We start from the raw sequence: 14,503 nt of genomic DNA, 5'->3' as shown, positions 1-14,503 counted from the left end.
ACAACCACAAAAGCAGCCGCAAGCCACGTCTCGAAGTATATTGAAAGCACTGTCGCCGACAAACTCGGTTTCGAAGAAAGAAAAGGACGCTGACTCCGCAGGAGTCCCTCGTTTCATATCTCGAGGTCCGCAGACACGTCGCCACTCGAAGGAAGGCAAACTGAACGAAAGGTGTGACCGGAACGGGTTCCTGCTCGAACTCGGTATATGAGGTTTCGGATATTAAGTTTTCCGCGTGCCTTGCACACACGCACGCGACGCGATTTCTTAACAACGCTGTTCTCGTTTTCGCTCAGAGGCAGCCGCACCTGCCGAGAGTTGCGACATTGCTCATGCTATACTCGGTCATAAATCACCGCCAGCTCGCCGCGTGGCCGGCGGTCCTGTCCCCCGTTTATTAACGTGCAGGGCACTGCCCCACACCGTCCATCGGAAGAAATGATATATATATGCCGAGGCTTCGACATGTCGAGATGATAAGTGACCAGCGCTGTATACGCTGGGAAACACTGCAGATGCGGCCGGCAGCAACCTCTCGCTGTGTACAATATATATATGTATGATTGCGCGCAGGCACACGGGACGCTACTGGTTGAAGGCACGCGGGGATGTTCGGTATATAAGAGGGTCTGGAGCAACAACGCGGTGCTTCGGAAAGTGTTTGCGCCGCGCAACAGGAGAAGCAGGGCAAGGCGGCTTCGCCGAATCCCCTCGTCGCCGGTGCAAGCGGGGGATTATTTTTCCCCAGCTGCGAAACGCTTCCCGTATAGGGGCTTTCTCTTGTTGCGCGACGACTCGTTCTCGAAAGCGCGCGTGGGATGTCGGGAGCGCATCAAGCGCCACACCGCGTGCCGTTGGAGAGGGGGGTGCGGAGCTGTAGCACCGAGGTCCATACATCACGCCGGGCTTGGGCTTTCCATCATTGGGCCTCAGAAGGGGGAGGCATGACGTCAGGCAGAGGTATTAGGAGAAAGACGCGCGGAGCGTAGCGGTGTCGCCATGCGTGCCTGCCGCGAAGATTCGGTGCGTGCAGCGCCACCAAGCGGCAGCGCGAGGCAATCGTTCCGAGTTGGTGGGCAGGTTGAGCCTACCTCGTCCGACAGGTTATTTGAATATTTATTCGGCTGGCAAGTCCCCCCTATCCCGAATTCCCGCAGCTGCTGGAGCAGAGAGCTTGAAGCTTAGCCTGCCGGCCTGTCACTCGAGTCCCATGGATTCCCCGGGTGTGTGGCTGGCGTTGAGACACAAGGGAATTCCACCCCCTGGTGGTAGCGTTCTGTAACATTTCCGCATGCAGGAGGGCACTCGGGATGCCGTAGGCTGGTTTGCTCGCCTTAACGAGAGTGTAGGTGCGATTCGTCACGTGTTGCCCCTTCGTATACTGTTCTGGTGCGGTGGACGGACCGCTTCGCAGCTCTCGTCGCGGCTTTGTTTTCCTGCCTGATGGATGACCGGCTTCAGCGCCGGAGGCATACAGCGCATCGCCCGGTTTGGCAGCGTCATGGGAATTTTCATTCGTGAGAGATGAAATGTATAATGAGGTACGAAGTCTATTCACCGTTACATTTCCCGGCGTGTTAATAAAACGTGCGTTCTAATTTTTATTTGACCGTGAGCTGGGATAGTGTATCATCACGCGCGCTTCCGTAAGTTAAAAACACGGATTTTATGCCGCTTCCGAACTGTAAAAATACATGTCCCCTATTGGTTAATGCAAATCCAGGAGCTGCGTTCCAGCTAACGGCGGGCGCCCCCAGTATTTTGAACTCCAGCCAAGAATAATTTACCGTGGGCCGTTGCATAAGCTTTCGCGAGCAAATTGATCGCACGTGCTCTGCATTGGTATAGCCAATATGCATATAAACCTGTTGTGGCTTTGCAGCTTCACTTGAAAAATGTAGCACTGTTTCTCACTGCCGGATGCTTGCTGCAAATTACATACAGAATTTGAGCAGAGTGTGCATGAAAAATCGTCGAAGGAAGAGGATGATGTTGTAAATGTGCAGCGAAAAATTCAACAGCCTTCGGCTAAGTTCTTGGATGAAGTGTGTGTGGCAGCATGAAGATTAGGCATGGAAACAATTGGCACATTTTTTTTTTCACCTAAGCGTTCCTTTTGCAATGGGGTAGCTGCCTTCGCTAATATATATGCATTTCATCAGGAGTGGCTGAAATTTTTTCCTGGCCTTTCCAGAAAACATACTGGTCCAAGCGGCGTCTGTCTAAAAAAACAACGCCAGATATGAATGCTTCTGAAAACGGCTGAATGAAACATGCGACGATTTCGTAGTTTTAGTCACTGCGAAACAAACAAGTTGGATTTATTTATCTTTCCGGAGGTGACGTGGATTCGGAAATAAGTTTTGATATAAAAGAATTTCATCTGTATTGATGACCATATTTTCTATTGTGTACTGCATCAGTTCGTCGGCATCATGGTTGTCCACAACAGTGCGTCATCCCGACGGTTGGTTATGTTGCAAACAAATAGAGAGAAAAAAAACTGAAAATTGCACGTTGTGTCGTTGTGGAGAGGTAAAATCTGTCAGGAAATTTCCCCAAATTCCTCAGCACAGATCAGCTGACGCAGGCTTCTGCAGCCGGCGACGAAAGGTGCCGGCACAACATTCCAGCAACATCGACTTTCCCTTAGTGCTCCCTTTTAAGGGGAGCCCTAAGGTACACTGAGTACCACGCTAAACTTAAGTCACGCAGAATGTTCAAACAGCGACAGTTGAAACAAAAAAAAAAACTGAAAAAAATATAGCAGCAGCTTAAAGTTGCAGCGGGATCCATTCTTGGGAATAAGCCAAACGACGCTCCGCATCCCCGTCCTCCTCCCCCAGTCAGCACACCCTCCTTCAAAGACGAATGACATTTTGTTTCCAGCTACGCGCAAACCAATCCCAGAGAAGTCCATATATAGACACGCGTCTAAGATCGAAAGGACTTTAAACACGGGTGGATGCGTGGGCGACCGGGAGAGGGAACGGCACCCACGGTTCGCGCTTGGGATCCTCTCCGTTCCTCGCGACTAACTTCGTTCGGCTTCCGAGAGCGCTCGCCCTAAACGCTCCTGCGGAATTCCTCTCGCGCCCCTTTTCTCTCTCTCTCTCTCTCTCTCTCTCTCTCTCTCTTTCCTCCTTTTTTCGAATCGTATACACCGGTACACCCGCTGTACAACTCGTACACTTTGCCTTCGTGTATGTGCTTTCCCTTTTCTATCGCGCGTGTCTCTCTATAGCTTCGCACGGACCCTATACAGTTCCACCAGAGGACGCGTCAGTCCAGTCGAGCGTGTGCAGGACAGTATATAGACGTATACGGGCGGGTGAGCGAGCTGTAGCAATGCAGGACCTCGAAGTCTGCTTGTATTGGCACAGCTTTCGCAAATTTTCCGCACGCATCCATCCTTCTTTCCATTTCTTGTTTTCTCTTTCATTCGCGCAATTTTATTAATAGTTTTCGCCTCTCACTGTGCCAGAAACTTTATACCGCGTGCTCTATCTTTTCTTTCTTTTATTTTTTTTTGTTTTATCCGTGACCAGCCGGGAGACACTTTAGGGCAGGGAGAAGTATTGCATCTAGATTGCTCGAATACGTTTTCAATCAATGTCGACCTTCCTGCCCACCGCGGGGACTGCAGCGGGTCCCCTGACTTTTCTGTGTGAAACAAGACAGTTTCTTTTCCTGTTCTTTTTGTTTCTTTTTCTCCATGTAGCTATAGATATTCGAAAGTATTTCAAGGAGAAAGAGACAGCTAACGCGAAAGAGGAATGCTGTTTTCTAAAACTATCAATCTCGGTTAACGATGAAAAAGGAAAATTTATATGCGTTATAAAGCCGTTTTAGCAGGCCAGACAAAGCGACCAGGCGCACGCACGAAAACCTTTGTTCTGTATTTTTTTGTAATTCTTCTTTCCCCTCCGTAATCTTCTTAGAATAGAGGCTAGCCCTGTAGCGCCCGAGCCCAACCCATGGCTGGTTCGCGGTACCCTGTCAGTCGATTGGATACCTAAAAGAAAGAAAGAAAGAAAGAATGAGAGAGAGAGAGCGCACGAGGGAAGATTTCAATCAAGTTGCGACGGGTGGTCGTACGCAGTCTTGTGTCCCTCCAAGACCGTTCAATTTTTATTGGAACGCATATGCTCAACACCCGAACGATCCGCCGAGGTCGGAGGGGCTAAATCTTCTACGCACAAGAAAGGGGAGAGGGTGATCCCCGGGGCCCCGTTATTAAAAGACTTCTTCATCGACGATCTCCGAGGGCAGCCGTATACATAAGAAGCGGTTGCATTGTCAGAAGCGTGAGACGCCGTGGCTGTGGCTAGAACGCCGCAGATCATTGAGAAATGCTCGGTGTGAGGGGGTGCAAGAGCTGCAGAGTGCGGTGCGAAATGGAAAGCGTCGGGTACTGACTGATTGGACCCTGTGGAACAATTTTAACGAGCTGCGTGCTTAGCGGGGTACGAGGAAACTGGATCCCCGACCCAGGTTTTGGCAACGGCGGAGCTCTTTTTAATTCGGCGCTGCTTGTGAATTAGGAGGTGTCCGTTCCCGACGCGTCGATCAAGTCGCCCACACCGTGGAACGGGGATGAGAGTTTTAAAAGAGCGTTTTCGGGGTGCGACATCGATCAGGTCTGCGATTTGTCTATGCACGGATCGTCGCTTGACGCGCGATTGTAATTTCGCGACCCTCGTCGCGGGACGAGCGGAATGATTGTTCGGATTTCATTTCTGACTTCGCAGCACGTTATTTGGTTTAATATGGGCTAGCGCTTATTTTCTTGTAAGTTATTTACTGTCATTTATTACAGGAGAGCCATCCTCAGCTTTAGGCGCTCTTCTATTTGACTCCTAATTGATGGCGGTACCATGGCTGCTGACCCGCAGGTCGCGGGTTCAAATCCCGGCTGCGGCGGCTGCATTTCCGATGGAGGCGGAAATGTCGAGGCCCGTGTGCTCAGATTTGGGTGCACGTTAAAGAACCCCAGGTGGTCAAATTTTCCGGAGCCCTCCACTACGACGTCTCTCATAATCATATGGTGGTTTTGGGACGTTAAACCCCACAAATCAATCAATCAATCAATTGATGGCGGTACCATTTCGCAATGACACCGCCATCGTTATTTCTTTCAATTTGAAGCATTTTTAGTTTATCTGGTATACCCTCATATGATCTCTAATAATTTACCATTTTTTTTCTTGAACACGCTCCAGGAAACATGCTCCAGCATTGCAGTGTTTGGGATTCGCCTTAGAGCGGTGACCTCATAAACAGCGAGTGTTCGAAATTAGAAAGATGCTCTAGCATCTCTCTGTCGAAGGGCATGATATCAACTTTCAGTGGCTTCTGAGTCAGTGCGGCATGCTGGTCGATGAACAAGCCAACGCAGCCCCTCAATCTGCAGACGGAGACGGTGTACCATAATCCATCCCATTCTGAAAGACTGATTCTGCCATGAAAATAGGGCAGATTGCTAACGAAGACGTAAAAATACTATGGAATACACAATGTTTACGGTGCACGCTATACTGCATGGCTGGACCAGTCTCGCTGTCTTCGGCTTCTCTACGAACCTTGTCTCGACTCGAGACAGCGGTGCTTTGCCGACTGTAGCTTGGTGTTGCTTTCACCATTTTTTTTTTGCTTTCTGAATCGGCACGTAAGACAGTACTGCTTGCGACCATTGCGCCAGCGATGAAACTATAGGGCGCGTTTTTTGTCCCTGGCCTCGCTACAGCGCGCAGACATTGTGAACCCGCCTTGACGACAGACCCTTCTCAGAACAGTCAGTGCTCGAATACCGACACGATGTGTATTCGCACAAAAAATCACTCAAGGCCTCATTGAACTTTTTTGCGTGGTATTGGCCTATTGAATAGGCTATAGCATCCCCGCTTGTGTTTATCTTTTCATTCGTCTTCTTTTCTATTTGCTTTCCTTCTTATATTTCGTGCCCATTTGCCCATCCCCCTTAGTGCGGGGTAGCAAACGAAACGCTACAGTTCTGGTTGACCTCCATGCCTTTCTCTCAATTTACTATTTCTCGCTCTACAATTTTTAGTTGACCGTAATTTATGCCGGCTACCCCTCTTGACTTGTATGCATGAAAACCAAACAAATGACAAGAATGAATTACAGTATAGAATGGCTTGCGAATTCAGTATGAACGAAGCAACGCGACAAACAAATAAAACCTCAATTTTCACAAGCGTGACGTGCTCACTACGCCCCTACATATATCAAAAGAGAGCAAGACTAAAAAAAAAAGTTCTTTTAACAGGAAAATGTTCATCAATGTTTTTATTGTGATGACATATATTTTATTCATTTCACTCTTTACCAGTTTTTTTATAGTTTATTGCAAACTACAAGGTACAACCTGCCCCTGAATTCGCACGTCTACTTTATACAATAATTTTCCGTTATGAATTAATTATGAAAATATGTATGTTTACCAGCCGCCAGCTCCTCCCTGCGGGGCGTGATGCTGTATTCGCATAGGCTGCGCAGCCTCTCTTCTGCGTGGCTTCGTTTATATATTGCAGCCTATACCTGTTTCGTATTTTTTTCTATACTATTGCGCGGAATAAAAGGGTACCCGATATATTGCTCAGGTTGTGTTTGTAAGTATATAATAATAAATCATAAAGTTCGGTCGTTTAGGTTTAAGGTATGCGGGGATGAAATATTCATCAGATGCATTCCCATGGACTACTCGGATTGGATGTTTAATACACTGCGTCACCCAATGTTGAGTGCCTATTGCGTGCCTTTAATTTGTGCCTGCTTTGCCTGCAGATGGCGCATCCTGACAAACTATAGTTAAAGCTGTCCCGGAAGGACTCGACTCAGCTGTGAACATCAGCATCACTATGTGAGTATTGAATCGTACGTGCATACAGATTTCTGTGTGTGTAGGCGGGGGTGCTTTCCAGGGAGATAATGAGGTGTATAAAAAGAACATTAAGCTTAGTATTCCACTTTTCTAGTAAATTTATAGACGGGTGCTGCTATGTGAGTATATATGTGCAGTGCGCAACCCCTGACATAATGTGTGTTTCATTCAGCATCTAGTACAGCTTCAAAGTTATTTGACGTCACCTGCGTGGCTCAAGTTCGAGATATTGCCGCCCAAAGCCTTGTTTGGCAGCAATGTCTTGCAAACAGTGTCTGACGGCGCACTTGTACTACGCAATGGGATGCTCGTACCTCTACGCTCTTACCTTGCATTATTAGATTGATAAGTTACTACATTGAAGCCTAGTTGTGTCACAATTAAAATTGATTGACATCACATGTTAACCTTAGCGACGCCTTGGTATTTTTTTAAACTTCGTGGCTCTTTCTCAGAATAGGTAGTAACTTATGCGGTCTAGTAAAAGAAAACAGGGTTTAACGGATTGTTTTGTTATTCGAACCAACCTAATATTAGTCTAACGCAATGTAATTATATTCTACGTAGATGCGAACTATACTTGGCTTCATCTTAGGGGCAACATTCAAACGATTCTAAAACCGGGAATGAAACAGAACGCATATACTAGACAGAGAGGCCCCAATATTGATTGGAAGTGATTTCGAAATTGATCGAAAAAGCTGAAATTGATATCGCGGCTTGGCTCTTCCTTTTCAGCGTCGTGAAAGTGCACACGCATTCCTCCCACTCGTGGCACGTCCTCATTTACGCAGCGCTGTTTCTTTTTTCGTATACTTTATATCGCGTGAGGAGATCTCGCTGGGCACCCATCCGCGTGTGTGCGCCCAAATCCCCTCGACGGGGCCGACCAAGCTCGCTGCATGCCTGAAGACGGCACAGCGTAAGCGTAGAGGGGGTGCAGCGCGCGAGTGCCATGCTTAATCCCGCGTTTTCTCGCCGGAGAAGAGATCCGACGTTTGTTTCCAAACTCGGTTTCGATAGTGCGGAGGAAAAAAGATCGAGGACGAATATAAAGGATAGAGGAATACGGCTTTGGAAAAAAAGCAAGAAATAAAAGGTGCCTCGCAAGGGTCTGGAGCTTCGAAGAGGGGATCGAACCTATATATCTACCATCTCACGGCGGCTGCCGCTCTGCTGCCAGTAGCCTTGCAAAAGAGAAAATAAGTTTCGCGCCCGCTGCTGAAGAAGAAATAGCGGTCGTAGTATACGCAGTATACCGATGGAAGCGAAAGAAAAAAAGATGGCGACACGCTAGACGAGGCCGCGGCTTGCAACAGCAGCAGAAGCATGGCGGACACCACAGGCAGAAGTAAGAATTGGATTCCTCCCGGCAGACCCTTGTATTTTTTTTTTCCTTTTCGTTCGCTGTTCTTCGCGCTGTTGGGCTGGCACGCACACTTCTGTGCTCCCCCCTCTTCTAGATCTCCCACGAGGCGCCTATCCCGACGGATTTGGGCGCGCAATTGATTACAAGGAGGCCCTATGAAGAATACAGGGGTCCAAGGGGACGGCCCCGGGCGCGCCTCTAATCCAGGCCTAGGCACTTGTAAATCCGGCCCAGACAGGCCGCAATGGATGGCGCTGTCCCGCGCGAGGAGCGTTCCGATAGCCGCCCGTCGGAGAAACCCTGGGCCGGAATTGTTAATGGGTTAATGGATGGCCGCCGACGGAGCCACTGCAGCCGCGGCCCCAGCTGCAACCAACGCCCGCGCCGAAACCGCCTCCCCCCACGGAGTACAGCGCGTGTGCGCTGTACCCGAGCACTGCACGATGATCGGGCACTCGTTTGGCGCCCTTTACCGGCCTGCATATTTAGATCGCCCACTCGAATGACGTGCTCTCCGTGCATCGTTTGGCGTGATATGCTTGCACGTTGTGTTTGGTCTTATTTTCAACTGCCGCTTCCATTCAAGCTTTCTGAAAGGGCAGGCGGGCGTTGTGCCCCCCTCCCCCCCTGGTTGGCAGGAAGTTGTTAGACTGCTCCCTCCCTATTTTCTCTTTGTCGTTTGCGCATTTCTTTGTTTTCGTATGATATAACAGTAATTATTGTTATGCTGCGCTGAAATTGCACCCTAACGAGGGCGAAATGCTGTTGCATTTTACTTCTTTTACAGTTTAACGGGGTGGACTACGGAAATTTAATAGCAGTTTCCGTAAGGGCAGGAATCAATGTCGAGGCGTTCAGCCCATAGAAAGAGTCGCTGAAAATCGTAGGCCCAGTTTTTGGAAACGCGAATACTCCACCGAAAGGCGACGGTCGCATCCAGCAACGCGATTGTGGCAGAGGTAGCTTATTACTCGCGTTTTCGAGCAGACATCTCTGTCGTTCTATTTTGTCGACTCTTCCGAGAATATTTTTGCATTCCGCAGCAACGAAAAAATAATAATACTGTGAATATTGTTTGAGTCGTCGAAAAACAAAGTAAGTGGAAACCCACTTTCAGAAAGCGAGATATTGCATCCTCAACATGCGTGCACATATACATCGGTATTTCAGGGTGGCTGTTATTCTGTGATGGGAAACAGGAACAAGTGAAGTGCGAGGTGCTTACCTCGTTGAAAAAGAAAAAAAAAATGCCTGTGTACGTGGCATATTCAGGCAGAAGCATTTGTTGTGTCCCGTGATATCAACCCTTGTTTAACGACATCTTCCTAAAGCACTCCTTACGTTTAATGTTTTACTATATACGTTGCTGCAAGACCCTCAGAAAAAAAAAACGTGGCAGGCCCTTGATACATTCTCGTTTCTTCGTTTTTAGGGGCGAAGCTCCTAAAGCCGTGGGTGTGTACATTATACGTGACCGCCTATAGTTCTATAACTCACTCAGCAGGTGTGGACGGATGGACAGACAGACGGATGGACAGACAGATGGACGGACTGATAGATAGACAGACAGACGAACAGCCAGACACACAGACAGGCGTCCGGACAGACGGATGGACAAACAGAGGACGGACGGACGGATGCACGGATAGACGGATGGACAGATGGGCGGATAGACGGACGGATAGGCGGATGGATGGATAGATAGATAGATAGATAGATAGATAGATAGATAGATAGATAGATAGATAGATAGATAGATAGATAGATAGATAGATAGATAGATAGATAGATAGATAGATAGATAGATAGATAGATAGATAGATAGATAGATAGATAGATAGACGGATGGATGGATGGATGGATGGATGGATGGATGGATGGATGGATGGATGGACGGACAGACAGACGGATGGATGGATGGATGGATGGATGGTTGGACGGACGGATGGATGGATAGATGGATGGATGGACGAAAGATTCATGGTTTACCAATAAAACCTTCCGAAGCTTTGCCCCACTCATCATCATTCACTTCGTGGACATGCTGTGATTTTTAGGGGCGAAACTCCTTATAGCGGCACCCGTTCGTCCCCCGTAGTACGTAACAAGTATAACATTTTGACCTTTATGGTGGTGCCGGTGAGAGACTTCTTCTGTGCGTTCTTGAACAATAAAAAATAGTGCTCAATGTACATGTCAATGGCTGCTAATGGGGAATAAGAGACAGGAGCATTCGGCTTTTAGTTAACGTGCAGGCTGCGATCACCATTAGCAGCCATTGGCATGTACATTGAGCACTATCTGACAAGAAAGGGTTGCTACGTTATACTCGCTGGGTGTAACCTCCGTAGTTTTAGAAAGGTTTAGCGAGCGTTGAGCCGCAGTGCCATGAATACAATGAACTTGTATATACCATGAATGAACTCGAGGTGGTTAAAAATAGGAAGCAGATACGAAGCGCAAGCCGTAAGAAAGTATATATATATAAAAGCCGAATTCTCCGCCTCTTATTTCCCATTAGCAGCCATTGGCATGTACATTGAGCACTATCTGACTGAAAAAGTTTGCTACGTCGTACTCACTGGGCGTAACCTCCTTGGTTTTCGAAAGGTTTAGCGAGCGTTCAGCCGCAGTGCCATGAATACAGTGAACTAGTATATACATGAACTCGAGGTGGTGAAAGGTGGGAAGTGGACCCGAAGCGCAAGCCGTAAGAAAGTGTGCGTGTGCCACCTCTCGTTTAGTTCTTGGAATGTCCGCTGGATGGCGGTGCTTCTATATGGGGAATATATGATGAAAAGATGCGAGATGGTGGTACTTGCAGTGTTGCATAGATGGACGAACGGACACATAGACAGATGCATGGATGGACGCATGAACGGACGCAGGGGCGGCTGCATGGACGAACGCAGGGACGGACGCACGAACAGACGCACGCACGGACGGGCTGATGGACGCATGGACGGTCACACTGACGGACGCATGGACGGACGGAAGCAAGAACGAATGGACGGACGAATTCTTCGCCCCACTCTCCATCATTCACTCCGTGGATATGCTGCCATTTTTTTTTTTTTGTTCGTGGATTGGCCATTTCAAAGTCACCCAAACAGGTAAACGTTATTCAGTCTCTGTAAGGTAGATTGGATGCACCTCACACTTGAACTTTTTAGTACTCAGCAACTGTTCGCGCAGTACATGACCTGCAAACGTCTCATGTGAATAAATTCCGAGAAGGAAAGTTCGTGAGTGAGTTTAGGAGACTTGCTGTGGTCGCAGAACGTTCACAGCACTATACACATTTGCACAGCGAGTGTACCCGAAGCAACAGAGTCGTCACGCCGCTTTTGACTGCTTGCGATGTATGTTACCCTTTATATACTCGGGCTTTGGTTTGGTGTGCTTACGAATGTATCCCGATCGTTCAGACGTATTTACTTCGACGCGTAGCCAGTTCAGCATCGCTTGTACGAAACACAAGAGTTGTTTTTCAAGACTCCATTCCCACGAACCAGACTTGTGCGTATGGTCCTTCGTGCTTATTGCGGAAATCGTGCGTCTGCTGGCGACGGAAAATATACAGGACTCTATGTGCGAGCACCGACAGAAAGGATCCCCCTTACGAGATTATGTCACCAACCGTCATGACCCATCTGAAGATATACCGATGCGTCATCCTGAGTGGCTTTGCACGCCATGAACTCGCAGGCCAACACATGCGACACACGCAGGACACTCAGACCAACACTTGCTATCGAGTCTCCTTTGTGCAACGTGCCGATTGAACCTGGAAGGCTGAGAAGGCCTGTCATCAACAACATTCTGACCCGTGAATCATACAGAGACGGACTTACTTCTAAGTAACACTGTGTACTAGAGATAATATATTCTGCAACATTTGGAGACGCATCTTTCTTGCCTCTGCCGAGACAGCGGGCAGCTCAAGGGTATTGACGTCATGTGTCAAACGTCACAGGCGAACCAAAAGGGACAGCACTCGATTTTAAATGCGCGCTCGTCGGCCTGTGCTTTCTCTCTGCCAGTTGGCTGAATGGGAAAGCTTTTAGGGAAGTGACCTCAGCGATTCAGCTGCGGGGTCTCATTCAAAGGAAGAGATTAACGTATCCCGACTGCACTGCCACGTTGAAATAAAGTTTTTCTCCTCCTCCAATTTTCCTATCCTCCATCCTTTTTCTCCTTTTTTATTATCCGTCGCTTTCATTTCTTAGCTGCCGACTCCGCCTCGCTACGGAAGGCGCAGGCTCAGAAGGCCCGCTGAAGGCTCATAAATTGTGGTGGCGCTAAATCTTTCCTTTGCCATCACTCTTTGGTGAGCGCCGAGGCTGTAAATTCTAGTCGCGTCCTGTTAGCCAGACCGTGGTATACGTACAGACGGCGCTGCTGCGAGCTCATATAGAAGCTGGACGAAAAAGAAGGACGTTTCTTTCGTAATGGCGGATTTCAATCTGAAGTCTGAAGGACGCAGAGTGTTTCAAAGGAGAGGGAGGAGGATGGGGAAGTGCGGGAAAGGATGAGCTTTCGAGCGGCCCCATTAAGTATCTCGAAACATAACTATCGTCGCTTACTATATTTATGCAGTGCTGTTTACGCAAACGGTGCTGGCGGGTCTGCGCTTCATTCCGCTGGCACGCACGCTGTGTGGCGAAAGACAACGCTTCCGAATGAGAGAAAGAGGCGCAGAGGATGGAGTACAGTGCGAAGAAATGTACGAATGAAACAGAACAAAAACACTAGTAGAGGCGAGCCGCAGCAACGGTATGAAGAAAGATGAAGAGATGTATGAAAGAGAAAGAAGCGCGAGGGACTGAGGTAGGAGGAGGGGTACACAACGTCTCTCGATCCATACATGTAGGGAAGTGCGCCGTGCAGACGTACAAAAGTCGCTGACGAATGGCGAATTCCGGCGCGGAGTCTTTTCAACAGCCGCGCGCGAGCAAGCAACACTCTGTACGTATAGGGCGGGCGAAACGCGAGGGGGGAGGGTGGCAGTCGGCTCGTAATTTACAACACCGATGGAAGCGACTACTTGCGCTTGGCCTCCTTTTGCCGTTGCTTCGTTTTCTGCATTCTCTCTCTCTTTCTTTCCGTTGCTTGAGTTGGCATTGCTGCTGAGTTTCGTTAGTCTATATGTAGTTGTAGATAGCCGACTGGCTGGCGGACACGCTGAGCTCGCGCGCGACTGCGTTGTACTACCAACCACCCTAAGCGAAGAAGAGGAAGATTCCACGTTAAGACATGCGAGGTGGCGGTGGTGAAAGGATAAGAACGAAAGAACGAACGAAGGAGGCGGAATTCAGAAACAGTCGCGCTTGCGTGTGCGCTCGAGTAACAGGAGAGAAGGAGGGACCGAATCCGGAAAGTAAGATAAACTACGAGACTCCCTGCACTTGTGTGCCTGCAAAGCGTGAGCTGGCTGGCCCTGCCCGAAGCTCGAGTCCCGTGCTGCTGGATTTGTCAGATTTATAAACGACTTCTTTGGACCCACGCTCTTCCACTGGACTGCCTGCGCGAGTTGTCGCGTTGGTGCCCTCCCCATCTTCTATCTCAGCCGTATACTTCCACTCTTCACGTTCTCTTCCACACCCTGCTTCCAAAGTCTTTGGACGTCTTCTATGTGTACTTTCTTTTTCCCCACTCTTTTCTTTTTGTCCTTTCAAAGTCTCGACCGAGCTCACTGTTCTTACGCGCGTCTCGCACTCCTGCTGCGAAACAGAACCGGTGTGGTGTCGCGCCTTGCTGTTTCGCTACCCGTGCCTTCGAGTGGCAGTTCAATTTGCATTTGTCCTGCGGCAGCCCGCTGGAGCAGCGGGAGCCACGATGCGTCGCGAGTCGGGAACTACTGCACCAAGCCAAGTCACGCCAATCCAAAGCTAAATCCAAATCGACCGCGCCTCCGGGGCTTCTTTCAGTGCTCTCCGTGCCCGGGCGAACGCTCGCTAAACGAACTCTTTCGCCAGCTTTTTCCTTCCTTCCGAATCGTCGAAACAGCACCCCTACTGTTCCTTTGTGCGTACACGTATACGTGTAAGCAACCCCTCGAGCGCGGTGTGGCGCAAGGAAGGGACTCTCATATCTTACAGCAATTAACGGGCCCTTTTGCGAAACGAATGTTTCTCGGTGGTGCGGTTCCGGCCGCCCGAAAAAGCGCCAAGCGCCTTTCTTTCTTTTTTTTTTTTTTTCTCTTTTCACCAAGCATGTCTCGTACACGT

General features: G+C 48.8%; 1 long non-coding RNA gene across 5 annotated transcripts in view; it reads left to right on the top strand.

Annotated features, from left to right (window-relative positions):
- Positions 1–14,503, top strand: part of LOC142814606 (uncharacterized) — a 402,191-nt gene that overhangs the window by 250,440 nt on the left and 137,248 nt on the right. For all 5 annotated transcript variants that reach the window (XR_012894969.1, XR_012894967.1, XR_012894968.1 and 2 more), the window contains one exon: positions 6,808–6,883. This is a non-coding gene — a long non-coding RNA (uncharacterized LOC142814606). The remainder of the gene's footprint in view (positions 1–6,807; positions 6,884–14,503) is intronic.

This window comes from Rhipicephalus microplus, chromosome 4, assembly GCF_043290135.1.
Source record: "Rhipicephalus microplus isolate Deutch F79 chromosome 4, USDA_Rmic, whole genome shotgun sequence".
Taxonomy (NCBI): Eukaryota; Metazoa; Arthropoda; class Arachnida; order Ixodida; family Ixodidae; genus Rhipicephalus; species Rhipicephalus microplus.
This window is presented reverse-complemented; position numbering and strand designations above follow the sequence as displayed.